General features: G+C 39.7%; 1 protein-coding gene across 5 annotated transcripts in view; it reads left to right on the top strand.

Annotated features, from left to right (window-relative positions):
* The first annotated feature begins 2,868 nt into the window (after positions 1-2,868).
* The window catches only part of ATP2B2 (ATPase plasma membrane Ca2+ transporting 2), a 1,884,743-nt gene continuing 1,876,621 nt past the window's right edge, over positions 2,869-10,990 (top strand). For 4 of the 5 annotated variants that reach the window (XM_069206670.1, XM_069206668.1, XM_069206669.1 and 1 more), the window contains exon 1: positions 2,881-3,001. The gene's annotated coding sequence lies outside the window, so the exon portion shown is untranslated. Of the gene's footprint in view, positions 3,002-10,990 lie in introns of all 5 variants that reach the window. The other variant, XM_069206673.1, reaches the window with a different exon arrangement.

The raw sequence follows: 10,990 nt of genomic DNA, 5'->3' as shown, positions 1-10,990 counted from the left end.
TTAATGGATGCCAGGATCGTCTTAAAGGAAAGCACTGCGAGAAGCTGAAACTTTGTCATTGTGCTGTTTGTTTTGAGGTAGGCAGTTTGACTGCTTACTTCCCCTGCAGTAAGGAAGGCCACCTGAATGTCACTTTAAAAAAAAAATCCACTATTTCCTTGCATTGCATTTATGAAAGAGGAATGACCAGTACAACACTAGCAGGACCCAAGAGGGTTTTGACTATATGAAAAAGGGTTTTAGGGCAGTTTTGAGTTGAGGCGACTTTAACCATGTAAAACAAGACCTTGGCCTCACCACACATTTTGTGTAAGATTTTATGGCAGTTTTATACATTTCCTTGTCTTCCTTACTGTACGTTTTGCACCACATCAGAGGTGTTTACATAACTTTTTCTTTTTGTATAAAGAATCATTGTACCAGGGAGCCAGAGGAAGGATTCTATGATGCTTTTTATTGGATATAGGAATTTCAGCATCCATTGCCCATCTTAACCAGAGATCAGCTGTAGAAGTATCGAACACCACTGAATACACAGCTGAAGGGATTGACTGCCAGTGCAGCTTTGTATGAGAGAAAATCCAATTTTGACCATCTCCTACTGAAGAAAAAGGAGTGGTTTTTGGCTCTCTTCGGACTTATATCTGTTAAGAGATAGAAAGGGACAGAAAAATGGGCAGAACATGTCAGAGGTGAGGGAGAGTCTGAATACAGAACCTGCACATTAGTGAAAAAAACGGTTCCAGTACCTGTCCAGCTTTGTGAGTGGGAGAGTTATTAATCAGCTGGATCTCTATAGCCCTAATGTCATCAATCAAGGAATTAGTAATGTTACAGGTTTTGTCTTCTAGATGAATGTTTAAATCGCCCAAAAAAGTAAAATTATCGTTTTGAGGATTGCTGGAGAAAGACCTTCGATAACATTAGCACATGTAATTAATGCTCCAGACAAAGTGAACTTTATTGACAAAGCGAGTGAAAAAAGCAAGGCCTCACAGTCCATAATATTTATGTTTGTCAATTTTACAAGCAAATCGATTTTTGAAAATAATTGCAATGCCACCGTCCTTCCTGTCTGGGTGTGGGGAGTTACCATAACAGTGTTTGGGCACTGATTTCCACGTGTGATTCCCATATTTCAGGATATTTTGAACATACAAATTGTGTGAAGTTCCACCTTGTGCATTGCGTGTTTGGGAAACAGCAGGTGTGGTAATACCACACATGATAATAATCCTGTCACCAATTAAAGATTTGGACAAAAAAATGGTTGTGCTAAAATTGATAATTCCACGATAATAATGTTTTCATTCAACTAGAAATTATTGATTTCCTCGATTAGGCACACCTTTCAGCCCAGTCTTCCATGACAATTTTGGCCCTTTCATTGTAGCCATGTTATTATAGAACTAAATAAATGGTGGCTCGAGCAGCTGTACTGGCAGCGTGAACGAACGAGACCATATCCATCAAGTTGTTTCCCTCTTGCATTTTGTATTATTACTTAAGATAAGTAATGTAGGTCGTTGTAATGTTATGTTACTGTATATTTTGGAAAGGAATACTTTTCACAAAGCCAACCCAATTTGTGTGCTACGTATTTCGAATGAAACATCAAGTAGCTTACGAATACTAAGTAAACTGTCAAAAAAGTATTTGCATTATATTAAGCACGATCCTTGACCTGAAGGTACGGCATACTTAAATGTATATATTCAAGGAATCCTACAAAATATGATAAATGACAAACATTATTGAAGTACTCTAAAACGTACTATTAAATACTGGACACGTAGGTCAAAATGAGCATTAACAGCTGCGCCACACCTTCTATGAGATGTCACATCTGTTTTGTATAAAGGTAACTTTAAATAGAAAGAGAATACACCTAATATTTAACGATTTAGCAATAATAATATCTGCAACTTGAGTGCTCCCTACTACGAACCAGGATCACTACAGATATGAAAAATGTTGTTTTTTTAGCAAATCAAAACAAAGACATTCATTTTGGCATGTTAAAAACGTCATTATGTTTTCCTAGCATTCCACAGCATTATTGTTATTATTATTATTAGCGGCAGTAGTAATAATACTGATATAGTTCATATTGTCTTGCTAACGTTTGTATTAATGGTGTATGACTGCAATTATGAATACATAATTAGAATACTAATTCTAATTCTAATACCGATACTAATACCAATAAATAAAACTAATACTATCATTATTTGCACTGTTCACTTGACAAAAAATAAAAATTGAACATGCATATCTTATTTTAACTGATCGGATACATTCTGCACGTGCTTGTTGCGTTGTGTTCAGCCTGCTGCATATGACAATGCGGTATACATGCATGACGTGGTTTTTCAAACATTTTAAAAACAGCTGAGGGTAGAGTCTCTTCTGCATGTCTCGCTCTATAGTATTGAGTAAGACAAACATTAGCCTGCCGTATAGATGATGGCAAATTACCCTTTCCACATTTGACCCTCTAAATAAACATGTTACTAGCTTTCCTCCCAAAAGGACCCTAAAATCCCATATTTTTTGCTGGCCATTGACTGTGATAAAACTTCACAGTGCTCGCCCTTGAAGGTTTCTCCCATTTTTGATAAGTGGCATATTCCTGGTGGTTTGCCATCTTTCGTTTTTGTCATTTTCCCAAGGGAAGTATTAAAACCACAAACAACAACATGATGGTTCGTTCCGCTCCCCCTACAGAAGATTTTTTTCCTCCGTTTGTTGAGCCTATTCTCCTTTTCTTCGCAAAACCAATCCCGCAGACACGAAGCACCCCTTGTGATTACACTGTGCCGGCGAGATGCTGTGACAGAAATATTAGCTCCCTCCCCCCACCTGTTTGGCTCGGATGGTACAGTCTGCAGAGAGACTCCTGTAATGTAGCACTGCTTATCAATCCCTTACAGATGCCGAACAGTGATTACTCCGCTGTGTAATTGAAATCATTTTGGATTTGTGATGATATCTTAGCCAAGTAAGTAGCGACATCCACAGCATGAGAATAAAAACAAGAGACCCCCAACCCCCTCCTTCGTCTGCGCCGGGCTGCTTTATTTGGCAATTTGCTTCTCTTGGAGGCAGCAGCTGATGTGGGAAATGGTGTGGAGACTTGGAAAGAGTGATGCATTAGCTGGGTAGTTCATTCTCGGGAAACGTGTAGCGAGGGTATTTTCTTCGTCAGAACGTCGCGTCAGGATAAAGGGTCCCTGCACCGCTCACGGAGTCTCCGGCCCTCACCTGTGATATTCCCGGCGAAGGGCACGCGGCTGTGGACGAGCAGGGAGGCGTTGAAGCTGCTGCTCTCTAATTGTTTGTTTTTGCCTAAAAGTCACTGCAGACCGAATTTCGCTGAGATAATTGCACGATGCTGCGTAAAGAGGCTGTTCTGTGAGTAACCTTGTCTTTGTGACCCCTGAGAGCTTCCTTGGTAGATGTAGTGTTTTTTCCCCTCAGTGGTTTAGAATAGGGCTACGAAGAGATTAGAATATGGATGCACTTCATATTGGATGCAACTTCAGCTTGCGCTTGGGAAAATAATATATTTGCGAAAATCTTGAACGTTTGTGCCCCTGAATGGGATTTGAGACGAGGCTTGCCGGCTGGGTAAATGTCGCGTTGCTTGCTGCTCTTTGCAAAGTAAGTACCATGTTAGAGGCAACAGCTTTTGGTCGTTTTGTGTGGATGTGAAAGTGTTTGAGGGAAATAACTTTAAAATGTACCTATGCCGATATAGCACAGTGGCCGCATCATATCCTTGCGTTCATCAGCCTGTGTAAATAGTGCACAAACGAGAGAAATGTTTTAGCGGGTGCAAGGGTTTGCAGTTGTATATTCTAATGTCAAAGCTGGCACAGGGAGGCTAGTCAAACAGGTGACTACCCCCGGCAACTGCCGAAGCAGGGTGATGCGCAAACAGATAGACACACTGGCGGTCCATAACCTTGGAGTGTGCAGCAGTTACTGACGTGACATAAAAGGCGAGTGTGTTCCTATGAAAGCTCTGCGTTTCTTTTCCTCACAACATTAAAGACCGCTGCTGGGGGGAAGCATTTTGCGGATCAGCATGCCTAGGCGCCTGCAGTGGTGAACCTAATGAGCGCGTGCACCTTTTCAGCCCCGTATCGGTATTAAAATTGGCATTTGTTGTACCTCTGGCTTGCTTCCAGCTTTGTATTATGTGGATTAGGGACACTACAAAAGCATTGTTGGGGGTTATTGTTTTTTTTTCCTGAACCACTTCCCTGAAGCTCTTATAAAATGTGATTTTAGCATGAAACTGTGTAGGATGACCTGCACTCTCATGACACACAATCAGACGATAGTGCTGAAAGTTGAAAATAGAGACCTTGTTTTAAATCCATGTTGACTGTGCTACAAATTGGAATGCTGCAGACCTGCTTGGTAGAACCGAATGCTACAGCCCAAGGTGTTCTGCCGCTGACAAGGGCTGGTGGAAGGTCGGCCCGGTCTTTGCAGGACAAGGTTACCCTTGTCCTCAAAAACTGAACCTTAGGCAACATCTTTCTGATGTTTTTTGCCACTTGCAGATTGCACTGTATATCGACTGTTTGTGATTTTCTTTTGAAGAGGCTTTGCTACCTGTGGGGGCTGAGTTGCTTTTTTATATGAACGCAATAGGTTTCCAAAAAACACAGAAGTGTGACTATTGACATGGAATTTGCTGTTAAAGAAACATAATGATGTTTTCCTAAATGTAGATCAGGTGTGTGCTATGAGTCACCTCTTCAGAAGCTAAATGAAAGGTTTTTATGGTATTGTTTTATGCTAACTTGTGATCTGTAGGTCAAGACCCAACAACAGGACATTCCAGGGCTGGTAGAAGCGTCCTTATAATCCTATGGAAATGTAGCTCTGCTAGGTTAAGTACAGTGCACACCACCAGTTCCAGCCCGTGTCTGGGTCTCCGCGAGGTGACCTTGTGACTGAAGTTTCCTCGCACCGCATTTTCAACAGCACTGCTGTGTGCTCTCATCTTCAGAACTAGCCCCTCTTTTTAATTGTGCCGGCAGAGCCAGTATGAGAATGTGCCTTTGACCATATATGATGATGAGGTTTTTTTAGACCTGCACCAAGCCAGGATTTTCAGTCTTATAGAGCGTGCCAAGCCCCCTGTTTGTTTATTACAGTCTATCTTCCCAATGTACAGGACTCTCTTCGTTATTGGTTGCAGCGCCTAGCAGCATCATGTTGCATCTTATTACTACTGAAGACTTGAAAATGTATTCAGATGTCTATTCGAGTTCTAATCTTGCAGTTCCAGGCCCGTGGGATGGCAATTATTCTTTCTTTAGGTACAAACATAAATATTTCAAAGTTTGATGGGAAGTCATTAAATATGTATCATGGTGCAATTTAAAACTACACAGAGGTCTCACTATAGAGCTCAGTGTTTATGCAATCCAACTCCTAATGTATGCATATATCATGTTCCTAGCCTTCCAGCTAAGTGTGAACTCTAGTTCTCCATTTCTCAAGTCACCTTTTGTCAGGGCTTCTTTGATGAAATTAAGGGTTACAGAAGAGCAATTAGAATTGATAATGCAAATGACTTGTACTTACAATTTGACCATCCAGGCGAGTCTGGACTTACTATGCAATAACAGTGAGAGTTATTTTCACAGTTCTAATCTGAAGATAGTCATTTGTAGCCAGAAACATTATAGTTGCTTTGGATAGCCTCTGTGACCACAGATATTTTTATTATTAATGCTAAATTGATGACATCAGGCACATTGAATACTGAGAATTAAGACATTGAATAAGTATCCCTTTTACATTAGTGGAATACATTTTCACACTGTTATCTACAGTTTAGAAAATATTTAAGTAATTTTAGACTTGAGAACAATCGTGCAGCTAATGTGCATGTTAACATACATTGTATTTGACATGCGGATGTCTGGAAACCCAAAAGCCACTTGGCAAAGTTGTTCTTTCTTGCAAAGGGGTTGAGAGGGTTTGAGGAAATCTGAGACAAGAAATTGGTGCAACATTCAAGCCGTTTATTCACCTCTGTACCACTGGTACATGCCTTTCACTTGAAAGTACGGGGAGCTTGGGTGAAATAACCAGTCGCTTTATAAATCGAATTATTCTTAATAATAATGAGGATGATTTGCAAAATCCAGGGGTAACCTTTATCAACACCCTTCCTATCTAAATATGAATCTGCGTTTTACCCAATGTAACATTTTTAGAGCTATCCCCTCTGGGAAATTATTATTTTTTATCTTCAAACAAGATATAGCTTCCACACTTCTGTGAAACTTGTGTATTACAATGCTCCTTTTCATTGACATCGGCTTAAAAAGAATGTGACAGATTTTAGTCTGTAATAATTGGGTCTGTAACAATCATTTTCCCTCATCTAAACTTTCTGTCATTTTATACTCTTTTTAAATTAAAAAAATATATTTTCATAAACAAAAGGAAAATATGTATAACAAAAATAGACCACTCATCAGTAATCCTATATTAAAGATCTTGGAACGAGTGGCTTCCATGTCTCCTTATAATCAGTAGGAAGAACCTAATCATAAAACATATACTGAACTCCAATATTAGTGCTCCTCTGTTTTTATCCTTTCCCGTGTTAAACAAAGAGCAATAACAATGACCCCATCTACTTCCATCATGTCTGGCACATATCTCTATGTGTCCTCCATGGACTCCAGACTTTCTTGTATTTACTAAGGCAACCTCTACCCCTATATTCATATTTCTCAGCAAGCATACACCAGTCCATGCCTTAGCAACATGTTTCTATCACTGGTACCACAGGACTTCCCCAAAACCTTTCAATATCCCAGCACTTTGATTTGATACTTGAGGTTGTATACTCAGTATTTATAACTCCACATTGTTTGGTATCTTCATGATGACCATAACTGTTCCCTATTCATGGAGGTTAGAAACAATAGATATCTACATTATTTTTCTAGTGATATTTTGGTGTCAAATGTTTGTCATATCTTAATGGTGTAGTACTTTGCAGTGTATTAGGGTAAGCCTTGCATTGTGTATGATGGCTTACCTTTTGGTTGGAACGGCAACTCATTGACTCAAGAAATCCTTCCCACAGGGCATGCAAAAGTTAACACAGCAGGACCCTTTAATTGTCATTAGCCGCATGGATGTTTTTGATTCCACACACATTAATGTTATTAACATAATTAGGACAGCAGTAAAACTCACTAGAGGAAGCCCTACCTAAAAAAAATCATTGAATATTCCAGCACACTTTTCCTATTATATGGCATTGAACTTACTTACAAAGTCATGCCGACCAATCTCTTCTTGTTTAAAGCTTATTCTCTTTCATTGTATTTTACAGAATGTGCCTCTCTTTTTTTCTTGACACCCTTTCCTGCTGGCACATTTTTCCTGACTTTGATAGATCATTTTTCACATACTTCACCCTCTACTTCACAAATCCTCTGCTCTTTTTCTCGTCATATATTTTCTTCTTTTTGTCATTTAACTTCACAATATTACCCTTCACACTCAGCTCCTTTACCTGCATTTTTTCTTTGACTTCATGTATCAGCTTATAAATTCCATCAGTGTATTTCTCTTACAAGTGGCTCCATTCCCTTTTTAAAAAAAAAAAAATGGAATGACTTCCACTGTAGAAATAGTGGAAATACTATTGCTACCCTGTGCTGGACTGCCTTCTCTGTTACATGCATTATTTTGAGTTCTGAATGCTTTTTAAGTCTAATTACATTTCAGCAACACAACCTTTTAATGTGAGTTTTTTTTTTCAAAAAGTATTTTTGAGTTTATAATCATCTCCTGCGATTCCACACCTAGGCAATTCATTTATTTGATCACAATGCATTTATTAATGTGGCATAATTTGTCTTCAATTTAACATTTTGTCAAGTTGTTTTTAGTCAGGAATGTTCAGCTTAGTGCTCCTCAAGTTGGGAAGTTTTCAAGATTATAAAAAAATTCTCAAGGTGGTATACAATTTAGATGTTTTATCAAGTACTACAAAACCCTTATGTGCCTCATCATTTAGTTGCATGGCATGCCTTTTCAGTCAGTGGTACAATATTCTATAATTGCGCATCAGGCATTAACCTGCCAGATCTTAAAACCTTTGCCTGACTATTTATAGTATGCACAGTCTGGTACCAGATGAGGCATGCTAGGAAAGTACAATTCATAAATAAAAAGGAAACTACTAGTCATATTTGGTTATTGTCTGGCTTTTGGTTTGTTGAGTCATGCTAAATCAAGTGAAGCATATTTATTTACTCGAAGCATGCTAATAGAAGGTACCCCTTACAATGCTTTGTGACATGCGTTTGTGATTTGAAACATGATCAAATTACAGTAGTACATTTTGTTCAGTTTCAAATATTGAACACCAACCATTAAGTGTAACTGTAAAAGTATGGGTTTCCTGAATTCTGTGGAGAAACCATATGCAATAATTTCTGCCTCTCATTATAATGGTTTTATTCACTTGACTGTTTCATGCTGCCCAGCTGCAAACAAATCCCATCTTCAGCCTGCATGTAAAATATTCTTGCTTTTCTTGCAGTGAGTACGCATCTTTACTTAATTTGTGAAACTAGTATCCAGCAATTTTTTCTTATTTGTTACCAGATAATTGTAGGGAGAGAAAGCCGAGACTTTAACATAATTTTTTTGTTCTTGGAGGATACAATGGCGATTGATCAATACCGCCCTCCTTTGAGCCTACTCCTCTTCAACCACTAACCCCCTTCTTTTTAACCGCTTATCTGCTGTGTATCCCCCCCCCCCCAGTCCTGAGCCCTGTTTTTGGCTATTTGGGGTAACTTGCGCTTAGGCCCCCATAACTTTTTGAGCACATAAGCTATCCAAGCCAAATTTGCGTCCCTTTTTTCCAGTCTGGGGAATTCTAAAAGTACCCAGAGTTTGTGGGTTCCCCTGGAGACCAAGAAATTAGCCAAAACGCAGCTAAAACATCTTTTGAGGGGGGGAATGGGAAAAAAGTGCTGCAGAAGAAAAGATACGTTTTTTCTCTGCAAATGGGATCAACAAAGGGTTTGAGGTGCTAAAATCACCATCTTCCCAGCTTTCAAGAACAGGTTGACTTGTCTCAGAAAAACACATTTTTCAACTCAGTTTGGCAGTTTTCCAGGACATAACCCATTTTTACTATTTTCTGTGCTTTCAGCCTCCTTCCAGTTAGTGACAGAAATGGGTGTGAAAACAATAGTGGATCCTGGACAGCTAAACATTTCTAAAAAATAGACAGCATTCTGAATTCAAAAAGGAGTCATTTGTGTAGAACGTTCAAGATTTTCCTATAGAAAGTAACAGTTGAAAGAAAAAGAACATTGACATTGAGTTGAAAAAAAACAGCCATTTCAGTCTATGTTTTCGTTTGTCACTTTTTCCATCTATGGCAGATTTTTGAAAGCAATATACCATTACCTCTGCTGGACCCTTCTGGTTGCAGAATATATAGGGCTTGTAGGTTCATTAAGAACCCAAGGTACCCAGAACCAATAAATGATCTGTACCTTGCAATGGGTTTTCATTGTATACAGGGTAAACAACAATTCATTTGGTAAAATGTAGAGAGTGTAAAACAGGTATCAAGAAAACCTATGTATTTCCGAAATGGGCACAAGTTATGGAGTTTAAAAGCAGTGGTTCTTTGCACATCTCTGAAATCAGGGGTACCCATACTCAGGGCATTTCTCAAAATGACTTATTTCTCACACACTGTCTTACATTTGGAAGACACAAATGTAGAGAAAGATAATTGGCAATAGCACTTGTTCTTCTACTCTGTATTCCTCCAAGGCTCCCGATAAAATGGTAACTCACTTGTGTGGGTAGGCCTAGTGCCCGCAACAGGAAACGCCCCAAAATGCAATGTGGACATTTTTCCACTAAAACGGATTCGATTTTGGCAAAGTGCCTAGCTGTGAATTTTAGGCTCTCGCTCAGTTGGCACTTAAGAAAAACTAGCAAACCTATACAGGGAGTGCAGAATTATTAGGCAAATGAGTATTTTGACCACATCATCCTCTTTATGCATGTTGTCTTACTCCAAGCTGTATAGGCTCGAAAGCCTACTACCAATTAAGCATATTAGGTGAGGTGCATCTCTGTAATGAGAAGGGGTGTGGTCTAATGACATCAACACCCTATATCAGGTGTGCATAATTATTAGGCAACTTCCTTTCCTTTGGCAAAATGGGTCAAAAGAAGGACTTGACAGGCTCAGAAAAGTCAAAAATAGTGAGATATCTTGCAGAGGGATGCAGCACTCTTAAAATTGCAAAGCTTCTGAAGCGTGATCATCGAACAATCAAGCGTTTCATTCAAAATAGTCAACAGGGTCGCAAGAAGCGGGTGGAAAAACCAAGGCGCAAAATAACTGCCCATGAACTGAGAAAAGTCAAGCGTGCAGCTGCCACGATGCCACTTGCCACCAGTTTGGCCATATTTCAGAGCTGCAACATCACTGGAGTGCCCAAAAGCACAAGGTGTGCAATACTCAGAGACATGGCCAAGGTAAGAAAGGCTGAAAGACGACCACCATTGAACAAGACACACAAGCTGAAACGTCAAGACTGGGCCAAGAAATATCTCAAGACTGATTTTTCTAAGGTTTTATGGACTGATGAAATGAGAGTGAGTCTTGATGGGCCAGATGGATGGGCCCGTGGCTGGATTGGTAAAGGGCAGAGAGCTCCAGTCCGACTCAGACGCCAGCAAGGTGGAGGTGGAGTACTGGTTTGGGCTGGTATCATCAAAGATGAGCTTGTGGGGCCTTTTCGGGTTGAGGATGGAGTCAAGCTCAACTCCCAGTCCTACTGCCAGTTCCTGGAAGACACCTTCTTCAAGCAGTGGTACAGGAAGAAGTCTGCATCCTTCAAGAAAAACATGATTTTCATGCAGGACAATGTTCCATCACACGCGTCCAAGTACT

This window comes from Pleurodeles waltl, chromosome 9, assembly GCF_031143425.1.
Source record: "Pleurodeles waltl isolate 20211129_DDA chromosome 9, aPleWal1.hap1.20221129, whole genome shotgun sequence".
Lineage (NCBI taxonomy): Eukaryota > Metazoa > Chordata > Amphibia > Caudata > Salamandridae > Pleurodeles > Pleurodeles waltl.
This window is presented reverse-complemented; position numbering and strand designations above follow the sequence as displayed.